Raw genomic sequence first — 23,047 nt, forward strand, 5'->3', positions numbered from 1 at the left:
ATACCCACCTAAGAAAATCATGAAAAATGAAAACATTTCTATAAAGCTTCTAATGGAATATGTTCAACTGATATTTTTTTTTTCAAAAACTCTTCCGCAAAACACTCAAAGATTTCCCAAGCAATTTAATTGGAATTTTTTTTCGAAGAATTATATTATTGTTTCACTTGGGATGACGTCCTGGGATTGTTCCAAAAAAAATCACCAGGGATCCATCCTAGTGTTTTTTGAGAGATTATTTACTTTCAACAGCACTAGCGATAATTATGGGGGTTTTCAAATCAAAATTTTCCAACAGATTTACTAAGGGATTATGCAACTCATTCTTGAATTTCTAAAAAAAGACTCTCCAGGAATCCCATCAGATACTCTTTTTTTTTTTTTAAATCTTTATTTGAGTGTATTTTAACGCACGAGGGCTAGTTCTACACTCCATCAGATACTCTTAAAGGTTCTAAAAATACTCTACAGGGATACAGGGAATACAGGGATTATTCCATACATAACATTTATAAATCTATCCACTCTCCATATTTTGTTCAAAAACTACTTCAGAAATTCCTCAATAATTTTTGGAGATGTCTCTACAAATTATAACACAAATCACTCCATTTCCTAATTATGTTAGATTTATGAAGTAAAGTACCCAACAAAATAGAAGAACTTCAATTTTTTGTTAATTTCAAATTAAAATAAATTTAGAGAAAAAACTGAATTCTTGTCGGAAAACTCAAAAAATCAGCCTAGAATTTCTGAAACTTTTTGACGAAATTCCTGACGATGTACCCCCCAGAAAAAATTAGGTGGTTTTTGTAGAATTTACTACAAAAATTCTTGCCTTCGTCTTTTATAATCGACAATGCACATTGGTTCCAAAGCTATATATAGGACGACAACAATATTTACGCCTAAGCCGTGGTGTCTCCGGGAAAATTTATCCTTATTTTTCAGACATTTTTTCAGTAATGTGAAGTTAGGGTGGCCCACGTGTTTTAGTAGATCAGAATACAAACTTTTTTGCTGATGCATTTAGACCAATACAATGTTCTACAATGTTTTAGAAAAATCAATTTGAAGCAACTTTGCCGAAGAACCCAAATTCATATCTCTTATGGTTTGCGAGATATGATTTTTTTTTTAAACAAATAAGTTAGGGTGGTCCTGAAAAATCAGTTTTTTCTCGATAACTTTTTATGCGACAATTTCTTGCAAAAGCTTTGTTCCGAGCACTTTAAGTTCTCATGATTTCGCAACTTTTTGCCGAAGACTACTGTTCTATCTCTTATGGTTGCAGAGTTATCAAAGATTTTCTTCAAAAATTGGTTGTTTTCAAATGTCAATATTTCTGAAAGGCACTTTAAGCTTTTAACGCCATTAGGAAGATTATTTGTTCTTCTGTTAATACTGAGAAAACTGTGAGGACGTTTTTTTGTTTGAAGAGAATAATTGAATTTTGAAAATAATATGTTTTTGAACATAAAACGTGTATACCTTGACAAACAATTGAGGTAGCTCTTTGGTGACTTCAGCAAAAATATGCACAAGTAAAACTTCTAAAAGTGTCTGATATAAAGTAATCATAAAAGTCAACGCATTAGGATATATAAATAAATATAAATATATATAAGGATATATAAATATATATTAGGATATATAAATATATATTAGGATATATAAATTTATATAAAGGATATATAAACCAAAAAATATTTTTGCTAAAACAATCAAAATAACGAGAAAAAGTAAAAAGTAAAGAAATCAACACGTAAAATGTAATGATATTAGATCAATCACTGTTAGCTGAATCAAGGAGTTTAGAGAAGGAAAATTATTGGTAAAAGTAGTTTTAATAGTGGTCTATGATGTATTAATCCATAGATGGAGTCTTGTTATTTAACGTGGAATATAGTTTACACAACTACTTCTATGATTGAATCGATGATAAATTGCTACTGTTTCGACTTACTTATCATAAGTTCGTGCATACAATTTCAATTCCATTATTTTGTAACCCACCTTAACAAACCCATAACAAAACATACCATTTGGAGTATTCTTATGATGTCTATGAGATGATGTAAAGGTATCTTCAATTCTCTTATCTACCCAGACAACCAGAAATCGCATGAAAGTTCACGTTACAGCTCGTTTATTCATACCAACTACACCAAACCCGCAAAACACCGTGGATGAACTCGTCAGATTGCTGAGTTTCCTCGCATAAAACACTTCTTTTCTGAGTTCATCTGTACATTTTGTTTCGTCCCGTACACTCGAACAAAGTAAGTCGAAACAATCCGTAGCAGCTGTCAAATCAACATTTGTTATCATAAGTTAAGTCGCATAAGATCAGAGGTTAGTTCGGTAGAAAATTTATACACTCGCATTGTATGTTAATATTCATCACATAATATACGCACGCATATCGCCTCCACTTTCGTGCGTAGAAGGCCTTTTCGCGACATCTTATAAGTGAAATTTTGCACATACAAAGTCTCCAGGTGATTCCGTTACGTTCATTTTGGTTGGCTGGGTAGGCATCCAACGAATCCCATCCAATCCAAGCCATCCCATCTGTCACAACGATTTAATCAGGATTGCATTCGACGGATGCCTCAATCTTGTCCAAAAGTCAGATGTAAGCTCCAAATGTCTGTCTTATGTAATCGATCAAAAAGGTAGACATGGATCACTTTAAAACTGCTTCAGCAAATAATTATACTTACTTTGATTTATCTGATGTAATAATTTATTTATTTAATTACTAATGACATTTCCTACAATTATTTTGGTTGTTCTAGCAAAATTATCTCATTTTTTGCTCTTTTTAGCAAATAATAATTGATTTATAGTATATATCCAAAGTTATCATAAAATCAACGAATTTTTATGATAACTTTGTATTAGACACTTTTAGAACTTTCAATTGAGCACATTTTTGCTGAAGCTACCAAGAGTTATCTCGATTATTTGTCAAGATATATACGTTTTTTGTTCAAAAACATATTTTATTCAAAATTCAATTAATCTATTCAACATAAAACATCTTCACAGTTTTCTCAGTATTAACAGAAAAACAGATAGACAACGAAGCAATGGAAGATAAGAAATTACTTATTATCTTTTATCTACAGGTGGATCTAATGGATTATTAAAAAAATAAAATAACGGATTACTTAAAAAAATAATAACGAAAGTGGTTAATCTTTCGGTTGTCATATGATTCATTGAAGTTAGAACCGCAACACTGATGTTGAAAACACAAGCGAGGTTTTCCCACTATTGTTATGAAAAACAAATAAACGTAACTACTGAAGAATTTTTATCAATTGATTCAGAAGGTTTTTCTTCAAGTTAGAAACATGAGAATTTTATTTTTTAATGTTATGTACATTATTACCCAAAATTCTGGAGGGGTCTGCCCCCTGGCCCCCTTTGTTCCTACGCCAATGAGTATTATTATTTTGCTTATCTCACAATATTGATTGATTCTATCCATACTTTTCAAGAATTTCAAAATAAGCGACACAACGCGTAGGCCCCAAAACAAGCAAAGAAAAAAAGTGGCTCATCAATTTATCTTGCTTCTGTCCAAATTGTTAACAAATCTGAAATTTTCTTGAATAACGTAAATTATGTTATGGGTTTTCATAAAAGTTAGCTAGTACAATAGTAACAGCTTAGTCAGCTGAAATGAGTATATTTTCACGAAACGTTGCAAACACATGATCACCCCGAGATAAATAAGAGCCTCAGATGTTGGAATAGAGGTAGTGTCGCAATATCAACATCAGAGAGGTGCCAAAAATGACCACTCCTGCCTGCCAAAAACGGAATCCTACTGTTGCTAACTACCACCATGAAACAAAATGCAATTTTAAGCTAGATCACGGTTTTAAAATGGGCCTGATTCAAAATGTCCCAATCGTTGGGATAGAATATCATTTAATATGGATAACAAAAAGTCAGTAGCCAAAGCTCCTCCATGAGTTTGCTTAGTTGTATGGAATCATCATAATAACATCATGGAGAAAGCTTCACTTAGGCAAAAAATTAAAAAAGTAGAATAACACAGAAAAACACAGAAAAACACAAGGTTTTTCTATGGGTTTATGTCAAAGGCTTAAAGCGGCATTTTTTAGATTAGCATTTTTTGACATCGTTTGGCAAAGAATGCAAATTCTGTTAGGAATGATTCAATCAGTCGGTCTATTTCACCTCATCAGTGCGTTTTGAGCCATGTTACCCGAGGTGATATAAAGAAAAACATGTAATGCATCTTGGATTCTCTAGATGTCATTATTTTTTAAAGACGTAGAGCTTTTATTTTTTAACATTTTGAATGAGCCAAATTAAATGATTGTTTACCAGCTAATAAGCGAAACAGAAAAGAGTGATAGTTCTCTATTGCTACACGTCTCGAAAAAAAACCTTAAGATCACATTGAAAACTAATTTTTATATTTTGGAAAATTATATTCCTCTAATACAATTTGCGTGCTTGTGTTCATTGTGTTCATGCGTTCATGAATAAAATTTATAAAATATGTTTAAAAGAACAAAGTTTCACACTGCGTGATCAGTGGAACAAGTTTTTCTTTCTTTGCTCTCTATAATCAAAAAATAAATTCATTGATTTTATATCGATATAACATGCTCCTTAGAATTTGCACCGGTGCGTAAAATGTTCAGTTTCCTTCCGCTACAAGTTTGTATATCCGTTTAATGCAAGCAACCGACAGTAGCCGTGATTTTTCTCCTCTGGATAAAATCTGAACTGGGCGGCGGAAGACTTCACAGCCCCCCAACGAAGTGTTTTCCGCATATCTATTCGAATCTAGCAACAATCCACGTTTCTGACTACAACCACGCACATTGGCAACTAGCCATAACGGCGTTGGAAAAGACATGCGGGTCGTATTTCAGTCCGGTGCTGATTTTTTTGGCAACATTTGCAATGAGAGAATCTACGACGTCAGTGGGAAGAACACGAAAACGAATGAATGAATTTTCACAACTCGCCAGACGGCCACATGAGACGCTAGGAGCCGAAGATTCTGACGGAAAACATGACCGTCATTGAGTGAAAAGCAGGAACCCATTTGGGTTTCATAACCTATAGTGCTGGTCTATACTTGGAAGTGATGTTTTGAGTACATTTCAAAATTGCCACGAATATATAACCCTTTATTTCCCGTCATCTTTTTCTGTATCAGGATAACAATTCTATGAAAAGTGCTTGAATAAATATTATTTCATGTGAGCTTAATGTTTCGGAACTATTTTGATTAATAGTTATTTATCAGTAGTAGCAAATTAAAACAATATTTGTCCTATAAACCATTAAGTATAGCATCATGTGCGCTATGGTTGTTTTCGTCACTGAAGTCCGAATAATTAGTCACTAGGTACTTGTGTTTTTCTTATGTCCGAAGTTTGGTAGAAGAAACAAACTGCCCATAACTGACAAATTTTTGACAATTTAGAGTAGATACCGTAGAAAGCCATCAAAACACTCGCGATCAACAGTGTAGAACTAGCCCTCGTGTGTTAAAATACACTCAAATAAAGATTTAAAAAAAAAAAAAAAAAAAAAAAAAAACTCGCGATCAACTTACAACTGACAATATTTTTTGACAACATTTCATTTTCTGTAGTTGGTCAGAATTTTTACTAATGACTTGAATTTACCTGCTTATAAAAAAAGAAAAAATGCTATTCAGCAAACTTAGCCTATATATTCGAAGTACGTATCATGGCAATTGAAGACTGCAAAGATTTTTGTCAAAAAATATTAAGGCCTTTTTCTATAACAACAGCTAGTGAGCTAGTCTATATTAATACATCATACAACAGGGCAGGCTCCGTTTTTGAAAAGGCAAAATCGAAATTATGTGTACCCGCTGCATTCAAGGTGTAGTACAATTCAAATTAAAAAAAAAGTCCCCCAAGGTTGGTTAGATCAAAACTAGTTTTCTGAAGACCTTAGTTTCAACTTACCCACAGACTTAGGGGTAGGATAAACGTTCCCGTTCATCTGTTTGGTATGAGCCTCCACAATTCGTTTGCGTAAAGGGCATTCAGAATAATAAAAAAATGCGAATTTTGAAGAATACGTTAGAAATGGCCACTAGCTGGTCATCAATTAGTTATTTAACATTCATACTAGCCACAAGAATGTAACTCCGCCCGGCGGTATCTGCTTTTACAAGACAAACGTCCTCAGTCGTGCCACATGCGGCACTTTGTGGGATTCTTGAGATTACCCATGGGCGTAGCCAGGATTTCTATCAGGGGGCAGGGGAGGTGGTTCTCCGAATGAGTTAGGGATTCGTTTAAAAATTGCTGCAGAGTTGTGTTTAGAATTTTCTCCGAATAGTTGGGATTGGATTCCGAAAGAATTTTTTCAGAAACTTCTCAATGTAACCTATCAAATTACATTCAAAAATAAGGTATGGGCTCATAAGTTTTGTACCAATGTATACAAAGATTCTTCAGCAAACAACTCCGAAGGTTTCTCAAGTATTTTTCTAGAAATTTTACTAAGGACTGTTCATTTTATAAAGTGGGCACCTTGGGCATGCTGTATCTTTTTAATTTATCAATGAATTTTCAATCGGGTTTTTGCACATCGTTCGACTAGTATTGTATAATGTTGTGATGATTCAAATTCTCTAAAATAATAAAATTTCACGCGAATATGGAACAACGATTAGATCGGTCGATTTTTGGAGGTTATCGAAATCAATGATTGTTAGAAATTGGCTGAAAAAATCGATAATTTATATTTTTTATTTTGAAAAAAGGCTTGTTCTACGGAAGCATCATCAATCTGAAGCCTGATAGCATAGCATAGCATAGCATAGACTGACTGTACATGTCAATGGTTGCTACTCCGTGATTGATCGGAACTGGTAAGAATTGCACTACGACCCAAATGAATAAGGGATGGGAGTTTCCGCTTACTCTCGAAGTGCAATTTTAGCAGATCTAATATTATTGATCAATAACGGCGCCGGCCAAGTCCTTACAGTCAGTTGGGATGGGGAAGGAATGTTAGGGTGTAATGATTGTTGCTTCTAGAGACCGATAATACCTCTGCATCTCCACAATCACCACGGGAAGGGTGTTTATTAGTGAGGGAGGAAAAGATCTGGGAGTCACCTCTGGTCGGTGATGCGATCCATGGACAAGGGGGAAATATAAGACTTATATTTAAAGCTAGGGGCCCAGATAGCCGTAGCGGTAAACGCGCAGCTATTCAGCAAGACCAAGCTGAGGGTCGTGGGTTCGAATCCCACCGGTCGAGGATCTTTTCGGGTTGGAAATTTTCTCGACTTCCCAGGGCATAGAGTATCTTCGTACCTGCCACACGATATACACATGCAAAAATGGTCATTGGCATAGTAAGCTCTCAGTTAATAACTGTGGAAGTGCTCATAAGAACACTAAGCTGAGAAGCAGGCTCTGTCCCAGTAGGGACGTAACGCCAGAAAGAAGAAGAAGAAGATTTAAAGCTAGTTTTGTATTTTTGTCTCGAGAAGTTTTTGGTAGAAGCTTTAAAAAGTACGTCAACATCTATAATGTCGAACAATTCAAAAGACGTTTTTATTAATGACGAAAACTGAAAATTACATGTATATATTTTAAATTATTTGAAACAGGAATAATGCCGACACTTGTAGTGACGAACCATACATAGTTTGTTTGAAAATGACATATGAGTATTACTGTGCATTTTGTCTCGATATGGTAGAAGTTTTAAAAAATACGTCAACATTCACAATGTCGAACAATTCAAAAGATAATTTTTAATAATGTCAAAAAGAGGAAAATATATGTATATTGAAATTGTATAAGAAAATAGCATAATGCCGACACTTATAGTGACGAACCATACAAAGTTTGTTTTAATATTACATAAAAGTTACGCTTTCAAGAAAAAATGTGTTATCATAAGCATGAAACGAACTCACCAGTTGGTAATCCATTCTCGACTGAACACAAAACTGACACTGACAGCAAAACTTCTTGGCGTTCCGAAAACAAACCGTCTTGCTTGGGCTTTCCTAAATACCTACCCAGCAAGACGCTCCAAAACAGGAAAAAAAAATTCTCCGGCGACGAAAACGCGCGAAATCGTGAGCAAAATCGATCGGACGACGCAAAACCGAACTGTCCTGCTTGGGCTTCACGAAGCACTACCGCATCATCAATCTGAAGCCTGATGAAAAAACAAGTTGTTTTTGAAACAACAATTTTACAAAATCATTTTTCCCGTATATTTTTAAAGAAAAATATTTTAAATTTGAAGGGAATTGATATGAGTTGAATTTTTTGTTTAGAAGTACGTCCTGACGGAAGTGCTAATATAGTATTAATATAAAAATAACTTACGCCTTCATAGAGTTACTTATGAAGTCCCCACGTCACATTTAAATCACATTAGAAATACAATTGCTTTATTCTTAGAAGACCTATCAAAGTACATTGACAACTATCTAATTTGGCAACACCACTGTAATAAAATCGATTTTATTTTCCACATATTATTCTGAGATTACCAATTGAAAAATTCGGAGAAAACCGTTTATAATTTGCTGTAGATCGATAAATATGTGTACATGATTTTAAAAGTATGAGACTTTTTAGTAAAACTACCATAAACAGTTAAATTTTAACTTAAGACTGTGGTTTAAACTCACGATTTAGCTCTCGTTTATACAAATATAGTTTCTTTAGTAATCCAAACAAGTTTTGAAGTCGCTTTTTACTTTTCTTTTTTGCTGGGAGTGAAAGGATGGTGTATCAGCAAATTTGGCCATAAATGGGTAAATCACTAAAGTTACCATATGTCAGAGAATGGTGGAATATAATTGATTTTTTTTTAAAGCTGTACCTTTAGTAGAATAGTAAAAAGATACATATAAGATATGTTTCCTCTTAATTTCTTCAGGAGTTACTTTCGGAGCTCCTTAAAGAATGTCACAGGGATACTTTGCATGTTTAAAGGAATCATTTGAGGATTTTTTTTAAATTTTCCTTCAAATCTAACATTTACCTTGAGATTTTCTTAAGATATTTCTCTAAATATTTATATTGGTAATTTTAATAAGACTCTGTCATAAAGCATTGGATAAAGACGGAAAAAATCACTGAAATGATTCCTAATGTAACGTTGGAAGAATTTCTGTTTATGGTTTTGGATAAATGCTGAGTAAAAAATATTAGAATACTATCTAAGAAAATCAGAAAATTATTTCGTTGACAAATCAATGCGAAATGTTAAAAACATATTCAAATCAAGAAATCGAGAAATGAAAAAAAAAACAACACCAAGTACCTCAACTTCTGGTTAAATTATTTTACCTATGATTTTCTAAGACAATTCATGAAACATTTATGGGAATTTGTAAGGAATTTTTGAGACATCCCTAAGTCCAAAGAATTACATGGAGAAACTTACAACCATCTGAGATTTTTGTCATACTTCTTTAAAGAATCTACTATGTAAAAAGATACTTGAGGTAAATTACAGAATCCCTCGAGTAGTTTCATCTGGAATCCTGGTTTATAGCATGATTTATGTAGGAATTCTTTTACATAAACATTTTCCAATACATTCCAATAGTTCAAATATTTGGAGATCTTTTCAGCAAATTTGTTCAATTGGAACAAGTGTTTAAATAAAATAATATTTTTCAGTTAAACCTGCAGATAATAATTTGTTTGTGTTAAGTTTACTATACGGGGGAGGGACGCTTCGCATAAAGACGTTTCGCATAAGGACGTTTCGTATAATTTTATGGGTGGACATAAATGGCGTTTGGCATAAAGAGAATTATAAGCCTTTTTTTAATGCTACCTTTTCTTATATAAAACTGCTTTATGCGAAACGTCCATTATGAAAAACGTCCGTATGCGAAATCTTCTTATGCGATACGTCTTTATACGAAATGGGTCACCCCCTTACTATACTGTTGATTATTTTAACATACAAAATAATTGTTGTTAAATAAAATTATAATTAATAAATAGAATCAAATTACCATAAATTCGGATGAAATTGACCCGTAGAGTTAAATAGACCACCGTGTCACCCAATTTTATTTCTTACTAATACAGCACCAGTATCAATGAAACTTAGTAGTAAATGAACGTTGTTTGCCTTAACTGTTGTATAATTGTGTACTGTTAGGCGTCATCCACAAATTACGTAACGCTCTAAAGGGAGGGGGGTGGGAGAGTAGGATACGGATCATACCAACAATTTACATCTTTCATACAAAAAGCGTTACGGAGCGGGGAGTGAAGTAGTTCGACAATTTAACATAAATTGACGTTGCCTTAATTTTTTTATGCGTTAAATAATGTTCATTTTTATGAAAATAGTGTAACATTTCAGTATCATGTTCGGTGTAGTGTAGGCATATATATGAACTTTAAGCTCTAAACCAGTAATTCTCAGAGTGGGCGATTTTCAAGCCCGCCTGGTGACAATTTTCAAGCCTGGTAAAGGGGGTGGGGGGCGGCCAAAAATTTGTGAAAGTGCTAGTATGATAATGTACGTTTAACGAAATAACATTTTGCGTTATGCGATGCTTAAATGCGCAAAGTTTCACGTATAAGATATTGCGAAAAGTCCTTATACGTACAAAAGTGGAAAAGATATACGTGCATATTTTATATGGTGAAAAATAACATGCAATGCGAGTGTGTACTCTTATGCGACTTAATTTATGATAACAAAATTGTTTTTGTTTAACCCCATTTTGTAAGCTCCTTTTTGCGGGCAACTTTTTGCTGTCACCGTTTAATCGTCAACTTTTTTCCAATTTTATTACAATCTTGTAAAATATACTCTGAATACGTTTACGGACAGAAACAACATTGATAATTTGCTTAAATTTTGAAATGGAGACAAAAGAAGTTTCGAAAAGGGGGCTGATAAAATCGGGTAATCTATGTATAAGCGAAACAAATTTAATAGTATGATCAATTTTTGATACGCCTATGATAAGATGTAAATCTAAATCTCAACACAGTATAGTGATTATTCATTACAGAATAGAATAGAAGCTACATATTAGGGGGTGATACTGAAATAAATTGACCTCAAGAGAGCGAAAGTAAAACAAAAGTTCGGGAAACACTGCTCTATACAAAAACATGGACATAATGACAGCCTGAATGTTTATATGAGGATGATTTAAATATATTCCAAAAATAGTTTGTATCATTAAAAATCGTACCAATTTGCTCATTTTGTTGAAATAATTAAATTTCTGTAAGATATTAGGAAATTAATTTGGAATTGACCACATTTAGGCGGTTTTCACGGTATTCTTTATCTTTCAGGCAAAACTGATCGCTTTTGCGTTGGGATCGACGCAACCCGTTTACAAATTCAATTTTTTTGGTGATTCAAATAATGTTATTTAAAAAAAAAACAATTTACAACGTCTTTAGCCAAAGGCTGCACAGACTGAACAATAACGAACATTAGGCAATGGACATACACACCAAACACCCAGTAGCCCAGCGATGAATTTTTCGTTTGACGAAAAGTTTCCACCGACTGGAGCGGGAATCGAACTCACGCTTCGTAGCGCAATACGCCTGACTGACGCCACTAACCGTACGGCCACGAAGACCAAAGAATGATATAAACGGGTGGACATTTACTAAACAGTCACTCAAGAAATTGAAATAAGTTGGCCTAGGTTCAACGACCGAGTTACCGAGTGTCAGACAGTGGGGCGAAATTCCATATTAGTTTGTCAAATCATTGATTACATATTTCCATAAATATATTATTGTAAAGAATTTGGCAAGCATATTCGGATACAAGGACCCCAAATTAGTTATGCAACGTTTTTTTTCAAAACTAACAATAATCCCATTCTTGAAATTTCTTACGCGCCATACAATTTATTTTTAATTTTCATTCAAAAAATCTTACCATGGGAGGAGGAGGTTGAAAAATTGTCTTACATAAGGCTGATACAAATATTAAATTTCTTTTATGTCCGAGACCACTTGGAAGGTACGAGGGGGGGTAAAACTAAATAAGGAACAAAAAAATAAAAATGAAAAAAAGTTATTTTTTCGAAATTTTATTTTTGACGACAATTGTTAAACTTTTTGCAAACGTTTTCTGGATCATTATTTTGCTTGTTTTTTACTTTAAAAATTGAAAAAAAACCTAACTAATGTCAAAAAATGATGAATCTTTTTTTTTGTCCCCTTGAAAATTTTCGGATTTTCGAAGGGGGGGGGGGGGGGTGACATAAAAGAAAATTAATATTTGTATCAGCCTAAGCAAATGAAAAAAAAAACGATGCACTATACCATTTAGTTCCACTACAGTTTGTACCTTTTGACAGATACCCGTATTTAGACCTCAACAGTAAGGCCGTCTTCAGTGTCTTTAAACTCGACTTTAGTAGAGTTTTCAACTTTTATAGTTTTTCTGGAAGTATTGATTATGACACTAAGGACGAACCTTTTCCGCATCTTAAAAAAGATCGAGTGGAGCAAGGGTTTCTTTCAAAAAATTCTGGCTAAGTTCAAAACAACTGTTATAAATTTTATTATGGTTTGAATGCTATTCAAGTAAGAGACCTTTACTCCAAATATTATAGAAATAGATTGAGATGTGGAAAATTTATCGCATTGTGTTGTTTTAGACGTGACAATTGTAATTTTATTGTAACTTACATTGGGTAAATAAAAAATAAAACCTTTTTAGATTTTTTTTATATAAGATCCTTTTAAAGGCCTATCATAAGGATGCTTCGAGGTGTTTTTGCATAAATGCTTGAATACAATTTTTGGCTCATAGTGGGGAAAGAATATATTATCGCACGGAAAAATTCTCAAATTGCCTTAAATCCACATATTATTTTTAAATTTATCGAAATTTGTCTGATCGTGCTAGAAAATAAAAACCTTTTACCTTAAATTAACGAAAACATGTATGTAAAGTAATTGTGCATTTTTCAGCAGACATAAGTTTATGGCTTTGATATAGTGTCATGAAAGTGTTAGTATTTTGTACTTCAGCCAGTGAGCTTTTGCCCCACACTAGATTTAAACTCTTGTCGCACCGGTGGGGTTCGTTTAAGACTAAGAATGGGTAAATAATTTAACGCAAGTTTGTTTAGCGAAATTGTGGCCAATATGTTGAAAGTTCACGGTGTGGTAATTATTTCTTTGCAACTGTACGAGTTATATTTTTGAAATATTGATTATTTCACTTAGGTCGAAATTTTGCCCTTCCTTACTCTACTATAAGTTACTTATTGGAATTTGATCATGTCTCTAATATTTTAATGTTTAATAAATTGCGCCCAATTTTGCGCAAATACCAAACAAGAGTTTAGATATACCAGCCGTTACGATGTATTCTCCTTATCTGGAGCATAATGAGGTCTAAAATACGTTATTACTCAATTTAGAAAGATTCCGGAAGCTGACAATCCCACGCACTGACTGTACGAGATAAAGATATCCTTCGCCTCCACTTCGGTGCGGTACCACCCGAATGAGCATGTGTGGGTAAACAGTCACCACTATAGTCGGAAGGACGCAAAAGGCTACATAAACTTATGTAGCGATGCTTTGCCGCCACATTTTTAAGACGGATGGCATCGAAAATGGTTCAGTGGGACCAGTAGACTAGTGGACTCCAACCAGTCCCGTCAAGAGTGCAACAGCAACGAACTCGGCCCAGGAGCAGAGGCCATCATCTCGCACATTGTCAGTTCTCAACGTGGTTTTCGAAGAGTAGGATATTCTAACGGGTGCCAGTCTAGCCCGATCCATGTGCTTCGCGTGTGCAACAGAAAGTGCAGTTTTTAGTCGAATCTAGCGGTTTCCGGAGCACCATGTTACATCATACATAAATGTAATTTGCTTATGAATCATTCAATGTGACATTGGAAATGTGTTCTGGTGATCTGTTGGTGGTTATGCAGCTTCAACGTTCTTGTGTAGGAATAGCAGCTAAAAAGTGATATTACTTTTGTGTCACTAGAGGCATAAAGTAACTGTTAACATGCGGGAAAAATATTTCAAAATTCGTTACATTCTATTCTTATCGATTTTGAAAACAACGAATTATAAAAAAAAATTATAATTATAAAACCGATGACAGTTTGTGTTAAATCGTTGAAATAGAATGTTTCGTAATTATCTTTGTGAAAAGTATGAAACGTGCACGATTATCGTTGGTAACTATCATTAACATATGTCATCAATAATCGGTACTAATACGTAACATTTGAACAGTTGTTACGGCACAGATTAAACTAAGTTAATCAACGAATCATTTCCTACATTTTTTGCGCCCAATAATTATGTGTATGGTGAAATCGATGCCGAATAACATTTTGTTTTCTTGCGGTGTATTCTGTACTTTACAATTATTTAACTGTAATGTATTTGAATCATTTAGACATATTGGTTAATGCTTATTAAATATGATATTATTTCATGAATTCGGCGACGAGGCTTCATAACAGTAAGACTCACTATAATACTATGTGATACAGAATTGTTTTCAATGAGATATTGTAGCATGTTTATCTTTTTTTTAAGATAAAAGACAGATCATACATCAATAGCTTTTTAGCAAATGATCAATTTGAAATGCAAGAGAACATCTAACACGGTGTGTTTGAATGCGTTATTAACGAAAAAATTTGACCGTCATTTCTGCACCCACCATTCGAAAGATAGTATTCCAGCATCCACGTATATTTCAAAATGTTTTATAGTGATTTGAAAATTTAGAGCGATTTTCAAAAGATATTTGCATAATTTACAATTAAAAAATCAGTCAAGTTATCATCAGGTTTAAATGCAACATTTAAAAGCTGTATAAAAATAAATAAATAATAATAATGTATAAAATAATAGATATATATATCTAAGCATCTATCTTATGAATTTGAAGACATTTCATTGACGGAATCACAAGTTGTAGTGATTTGTGATATTCATATGGTTGCTTATATGGGTAAGCAATGTTACCCCATATAGTAATATATACTTATAATCTAATATTCTTATACTACGCCTGGCATTTTGTTTTTGGTTTTTATTTTTTTTAATAGCTGTTGTCGACCGTAGTTGAGAGGATTCTGATTAAAAAAAGCAAACATGAGTAGTTCAACTCTTCACAATCTATTTTATCATCTAAAACTCCCAGGGTATCATCTGGATCCGGAAATATTCCGAAATGTCTTAAAGACCGACCGACGCGTAGCCATAACACACGTAAATATATAAGGCTGCAGAATGTTCATCATGTTTGGCATTTAATAACAATTTAATCTTTGTGTCTGTTAATTGGAAAACAAAATAAGTTAATTGGTGGAACCGTTTTGGATAATTAAGGGTTTATGTTTCTGGAACCACTATTTCCCTATTGAGAAACAAAACCATCCTATTCAAGATTCAGATTTCGTGGAGACAGTTCAACCAACTTTTATGATTTTTAAAGAAGTACTTTATTATCTCATTTCATGTTTTAATAAATTGACCAGAAACAAAATGGCAGTCAGATGTTATATGAGAGTTTTCGGGTTGCCTACAGAACTCGGAATATCTTAAAAACCAAATGACAATGCTTTGCAAGCAAAAGAATCTTTTGAGAAATTGTAAAAAAAATTGTAATGATCTCGATGGGACGAAAAAAATTATGCTACTTATAAAGTGGTTCAAATCTATTGCACTAGGGAATTATCATGATCACCACTAGGTGCTGTTTCCACCAGTTCAATCACTACTGGAACACGACGATAATTACTGGTATAAGAAAGCTAACTTACTGTGAAAATTTTATTATTTATATTAATTCTTGAACAATTAAAAAACTGAAAATTGAAAAACAGACTAAATTAAAGGCGTTCTATTTGACAAAAAGCATAGGTTGTTTCACCAAAAATTAATGATTTTATACACTAATGAAACACTTTTTACAGGTACTGATAAATGTCATCGAAATCTCAACAGCTGAAGAAATCGATGGTTTAAATAACTGGAGTATGCTACATTTTCATAGCCTTTATTTAAAAGAGGATTATACGTCTAATGAGATTTAGAAAATGTGTGGATCTACAATTCTACTTTCTTCTAGTGCAATAATCTACAAAATTTATAAAAATGTAAACACGAGTCCTTCCATAATGTTTATAATCAAGAATTTGGTGCCTTCGATTTTGCGTTGGACCCGTTAGCGAAAGCTAGCGGTGGTAATCCATCTTGGGCCCATCTTGGAAAAAAAAACCTCTTAGAAGGTCACTTCTTCTTTCGTTTAGTTACTATATATGGTCGCAAATACAAACAAAAGGAAGGACGAATCTCTGAATACACAACTTCCTTTCGAAAAAAGAGTGGTTTAAAACTGTCACTAAACGTGGCAAGAATGGAAAAAAGGACGTTTCTCCGGAATGCGCGCTTTCTTCCGAAGGTGAAATGGTTAATGTTGTTAATGGCATCGAAATCAGCAATCAGTTAAATACTTTAGATAATTTTTTCGAATACCTAATCTAAGCAGCCTCTAGCCCAGGCTCTTTGATTCAAGTAAAAAAGCAAAGAGTGCCGCCTATCGTGATCAGTTGTTCCGAATTCGGGGGATTTAGGCAGGAGATCGTGAACTCCATTAGGGGAATCAAGGTTTCCTTCCAAATTGCAAAGAAAGAGAATGTCGCATTTTGCAGGAAATCCTTAACACTTCAGTCGTCGCGCTGTTGTATTTTGTACAACACTGGTGAAAAAAACTCGCTTTTCGTTCACAATAGCAACGTGGTGGTTCTGACGGTGGCCAGCCACACGACGACTGGAAGGTTAAAGATCGCGAACTTCTTCTCAAACATCATGAAGAGAAGAAGCACATTTTTTCACTTATGGCGACAAAACTAATCATTTGTTCAAAGTCGTCTTGAAAGGTCTCTCAAGTGACTAGGCTCAAGTGACTGCAAGGTCTCTCAAGTGCCCGAAGAGATCAAAAATGGAATAAATAATTTATTTGGATTTTCTCCAGTCCAAGTAATCATCGTGAAAAAATAACCCAATTTGGCATTTTTTGGAAACGGCTTTCTCAAAAATATTATTTAGTTCACTTTAACAAAAGTGATCTAAATAATATTATATCTTTAGAAATAGCAAAACTTGGAGGAAATTTCCAGAACTCCACTCAGTGCCGTCGGTGCCAAAAGTGAAGTCATGGATCAAAATATTACCGCATGGATGCTAAATGTAATTTGCAGCGATTCTTTTTAATATTGCTTTTGGTATTGCTCTTCGCGTAAACGAATCGTTTAGGCTCGTACCAGGCAGGTGAACGGTGGCGTTCTTCGTAGCCGGAATTCCCCTGGCAGAATCTCGAACAATGCTCAGTTTTCAGTTAACACACGCCATAATACATACCCATCAATTTTGTTCCGTCGGATAGCCATTCGAATCTTTTAATTTCGAATGGAAAATCCTATGCCGATATCGTCGCAGGTTATTTAAGATTCCTTCCTTATTATACTACGAGCAACCGTTCTAATTGTTTCAAGTCAAATAATCAAATGCCGCTGGGAAGTACTATTCCGCATCTTTGTCTCTATTTATCTCCAAAAATCGTAACGAAAATCATTAGATAATGTACCTACTTCTAGTAATATGTCTCCCTCTGATTTTAATTTTCTTTCTGGACAATTGAATCAAATTATTGATGCCATGTTCAAATCTACCACTATGACTGAGAAGTCCAAGGTAATGTAAAATTTACTAACCAAATTGTTATTGGATTACGTTTTTCTAATGGATCCAAATATTTTTTTTATATTCAAAATTGTAATGCTCGTTCTTTTAGTGGTAAAGAGAACGAGCAGTTTGATTTTCAAACAGCTTATAACATACATATAGAAGTTGTTACAGAAACCTATTTGAAACCTGGATCCAAACTCAAAAGATTTTCTGTTTTTTTTATTGACTTGATGGGGCATATGGGGGAGTTGCAATCATCATTCATGGGCGTATACAACACCAACTTTTTTCATTTGAAACTAAAGTTTTGAAAATTTATGTGTTTCCGTGAAAGCTCCTTGCGATGACGAAATTTTCTACATCCTCATCAAGAAACTTCCAGAAATTAGCTTATCATTCTTAGTTGATGTATTTAACAAATGTTTTCAATTAGTATATTTTCCTGACAAATGGAAAAATGCTAAGGTTGTTCCAATTTTAAAACCAGACAAAAATCCTGCAGAAGCTTCTAGCTATCGTCCAATCAGTTTGCTTTCCTCCATCAGTAAACTTTTTGAAAAGGTCATTTTGAACAGAATGATGGCCCACATCAACGAAAATTCAATTTTTGCCAATGACCAAATCGTGTAAAAAATTTGATCCGTTCCAACAAATCTGACGGCTATTCTACTGGTCTTGCTGTTCTAGACATAGAAAAAGCATTCGACAGTGTTTGGCATGAAGGTTTGATCGTAAAATTAAAAAACTTTAGAATAATTCAAAGTTATCTGTCAAATCGTACACTTCAGATTAATTATCAGAACTCCAGGTCGGAAAGTCTTCCTGTAAGAGCTGGTGTTCCTCAAGGCAGCATTTTGGGACCAATATTATACAATATTTTTACATCTGACTTAGGGCTCATTCACAAATTTCATAACGCTGAAGGGGGTGGGTGGGTGTCCTCATGCTGTTACGGCTCATACAAAGTTTGTGGAATATTCATACAAGAAGTGTTATGAGGGGACGGGTGGGTGTCAGAAATGGCAATTTTCAGCGTTATGAAGTTTGTGAATAAACTCTTACCTGAGTTACCTCAGGGATGTCAAAAATCCTTGTTTGCGGATGGTACAGGCCTCTCCGTTAAAGGACGAAGCCTGCACGGATAAAAATCTGATCCCCACACCATGATTTACAAATCATGAAATTCATAAATTGGTTAGGTCATGATATCAGGATCACAAATCATGATTCCTGGAGTCATAATCATGATTCCTCATAAGCGTAACATCCAGTGTGAAAACACTAAGCGGCGCACTTTGCTTCATTACATTCGTATCGATCACTCACAATTCAAGATGACGAAGCGGTTGTGTGGTAGAGCACGTGACTCACAATCGAAAGGTTCTTGGATCGAATCTCAAAGTGTGCTATTTTTAACTTTTTTTTATTTTTCTCGATCATAAACGGATGCGCGACTCAGCATTTTTGGAATTTGAATCATGATTCCGAGCAATCAGCTACAAAAACCTAACGCGTGTGTTGCGTTACGGCAATCTGACTCATGATATCATGAGTCCAAATCATGGTGTATTTTCATAAGACGAAAACACGCTGGAATCATGATATCATGAGTCATAATCTTGTTTTTGGATTCTGATTTCTACCCGTGTGCGTGTCATCTGTAGTCGATTGCAAAAAAGTTTGGATAGTTTTTCTTCATACTTGCAAAAATTGAAGATTTCTCCTAGTGCTTCAAAAACTCAACTAATAATATTCCCACATAAACCAAAAGCTCTTTATTTGAAACCTTCAAGTAGACATGTTCCAGTACATAGAATATCCAATGTTGTAACATTGGAACAAATGTCAAATAAAATAATTAATAATTACAGGCAAAAATCGTTACAATCTCCTATTGCCACGATTAATGCGTTATATATTTAGCTTAAATTATTATGTTATGTAATTTGAAAACGTGTTTTTTTCTGTTATAAGCAGGTGAAATCAACTCACCTGTAAAAAATCTGAAGTGCTACGGCAAATGAAATGTAATATTTTGTAAACAAAAAAATAAAATCTTAAATTTGTTTTACCAAATTAGGATGATAGTATTGTCTAATAACGCAGAACACCTAGATATAATAAATGAATGTAATGTATAGAATGATACTGAAAAAAACTGTAGACTACTGATTCAACTAATAAAATAATGATTTATTCTGTTTTACTGTTATTTTTACTCATTTGAATGCTCCAAACACCGAACAGTTTGTTCGTTATGTCTCATATTCTGAAAACTTGATTCAAATTTCGAACAGCAGTAGTATTTTTTTACTTGTCTCATTTATTTGGTAAGCTCGGGTGTTATAGGGCTTGATGGAACAGGTTTTCCAGAGCTGTAACGGAACTAAATTGAAAGGATTTATTTTATTCAAAGGAAAAATGTCTCAAAAAAATATCCGGGTTAGTTTTGACGACGAACTTAAAAACGATAAGAACTTGCAGTGTTAAAAATGATTTGAAGACGTTAAAATTAAAGGCCATTGACCACCCTTTTCTGGAAGTTTGATACTGCTAAGTCACCAGTCACCGTGCAGCCTCCATTCACCGTGCACGTATACAAATTCCTACAGAATATTCATACAATTTTCGCAAATTCTTCTTTTGTCAGCAAAATAAGATAAAACTGATGAAATGAAGTAGTTCTTTTCACAAAACATTTTGAAAAACCTAGTTTATGTAGTCAAAATCATGTAAATTCTGTTAAATAATGGGATTTTTCAATAGTCTTCGTAGAAATGCCAAAAATTAACATTTTTCATTTTAATGTTAGAGTTTCAAATTTTAATTAATTTAAACAAGTTTTCGCTGTAGATACTTCTAGTAAAATGTATTTCATCGCATGAACCATGAGATTTTATGCAAATAAGATTTTTTTATTGTGTTTCAGTCGAAACACAAATGCACGGTGAATGGATCCTCTTCAATATGTATGGATCCTATTACCGCGCATTACTATAAAAAATTGAATTTTTTGGGTAATACTGGTTTTTTTTTATTATGTCGTGATTTAACTACTTCATATTTAGTTTTTGAGCCAATATGAAATGGTTTGGACAATACAGTCAAATCTCCCATAACGATTTTGATGAAAATATAATGATTTAGTTATTTTTTTTGCCTTAAATTGTAAAATAAGATTTGAAAACAATTAAAAATGATGATGATGATGATGATTTGGTTCTACCATCTATTGTAGAAAGGCATCTGCCTATACACAGTTAAAAATAATGAAGATTACACGTCATGTAAACTTCATTTATGCCATGTAAACACAACGTCATGTAAATTTAATTCTGAAATCATGTAAAAATGTGTTATATGTCATGTAATCACTCAGGATCCTGCTGGATTACATGACATATAACTGAAGTTTACATGACATATCATGTAAATATCCATTATATTCCACGCTCCAATTATGTGCATTATATGTCTCAGAAATTTACACGTTTCGTTCGAACTGTGTAGCACTGGAATAATCTGAAAAGCGATTTAATTAAGATTGAGCTGTTGTTCGCGAGCAGTCAGTCTCCTGTATGAAGGGCCAAAAACGGATGTGCGGACCCGCAAGCAGAAACACTTGCACGAAACCCGCGGCAGGGGAAAAGAATCTCCTTCCAGAAGAAAGTTTTCACGAACAATTTTACAATCAAGCCCTCGATTGACAGAATACTCTCAATAGATGGGGTCGAAGAGCCCGCCCTCAATCCACGAAATGTTAACAACAGGGAGGAGGCAGTCCCAAGCTCCCTGTCCAAATCGCTTCATTCGGGTGCCCTGATGGTCCCTCCCAACCCAGTTATATATATGATATAAAAAGATAAATAAATACAATATAAATTAGAACAATCTCACCTAGTTAGTTGGAACCCGATGCAGATTTGTAACACTTGATGAACTGGATGAACTCTCCGATGACCAATGATGGTTTGATTTTTCTTATGGTTTCCTATTTACACTATATGCTACAGAGCACTCGCGAAACATTTCATTATTGATTGTGTTTACTTCAACAAGACGTCACAATGTCACATATAGCGTAACTCGGGGATTATATGAAAATCGCACAATGAACGTATCACGCTCCGCTTGACGCGCCGCGTTAGGGTAGATGTCATTTGAAAACACTTAAAAATGAGTGCGCATACTATTAGCAACATATTTGCTTCACCAACAACGTTTCTTCAGGATACAAAATAAAATCATGATGAAACCTATATGCACGGTAAATGGTGCACCAGCGTGCACGGTGAATGGTGACATAGAACGGTACGAGGCGACCTTAACCCTCTAATACTTAAATTTTTATTTTCGATCTAAATATCATTTTTAGTTATAGAAAATCGTTCTAAACACGTTTTGGGCAATGGTTTGTTTTTATTCGCAAATCTATGATTTTTTTGGGCTAAAATATTAACGTCCCATAGAAAAATATAAAATTTCCATAAAAAATGCAAAATTTGCCAGTAAAGAAACAAGGGTAAAATCAACAGAAAAGTTAAAAATTTACATAAAAAAATAAAGAAGTGCATAGAAAAAAAAAACAAAATTTTCCATAAATAAAAAAAATTTGAGCAATAAATAGATTCAAAAGTGCAATAGAATCGACAATAATCTCACTAAAAAATAACGAATTTTACATTTAAAAACCTCAAAATGTCCCTATTTTCTTCACAAAAAGCAAGAAATAATTATAAATTTTCCACAAAAAAAGCCAAAACTTGCAATAAATAAATAATAATTCGCCCACAATAAATCAAAAATTTCCATCCAAAAAATCATAAAGAGCAATAGCAGTAAATGCAAAGTTGCAATAAACAAACCCAACTGAGCAATTCAAAATGACAATCAATACATGAAAATGTTGTAGAAAATTCCAATATTTAAGTAAAACTTTCCATAAAAATTACGTAATTTTCCAATAATGAGTAATAATGTGTGTAATGAATTTCATAAATTTTCAGTCAAACTGAAGCATTGTTTTCACAATTGGAGCTAATTAGTCGTCGTATGTAGATGTAGTCGAGGAGATGATTTGGCTTCTCCTGATGATAATGCTGATGCGGAAAATATGCGAGGGGCTCGAAGAGATGTGCGACACGCTGGAAGATGCGTTTATTAACGATTCCCGATTCAGGAACCAGAGTTGGCCAAGGTGCGTTAGACGAGTTTAGCACAACAAGGTAAGTCTCTGTTCTTCGATAGGTTTCTCTACTGAGCTAGTGGTGAGTGATTTTAAACAT

General features: G+C 33.9%; 1 protein-coding gene across 4 annotated transcripts in view; it reads left to right on the forward strand.

The window, feature by feature from the left end:
• The window catches only part of LOC5578330 (FMRFamide-related peptides), a 92,503-nt gene that overhangs the window by 36,921 nt on the left and 32,535 nt on the right, over nt 1-23,047 (forward strand). Inside the window, exon 1 of one of the 4 annotated variants that reach the window (XM_021843996.1) lies at nt 13,636-13,908. The exons of 1 other annotated variant lie outside the window; for it this stretch is intronic. The gene's annotated coding sequence lies outside the window, so the exon portion shown is untranslated. 2 more of the 4 variants (XM_021843998.1, XM_021843999.1) reach the window with 2 other exon arrangements.

This window comes from Aedes aegypti, chromosome 2 (genome assembly GCF_002204515.2).
Source record: "Aedes aegypti strain LVP_AGWG chromosome 2, AaegL5.0 Primary Assembly, whole genome shotgun sequence".
Lineage (NCBI taxonomy): Eukaryota > Metazoa > Arthropoda > Insecta > Diptera > Culicidae > Aedes > Aedes aegypti.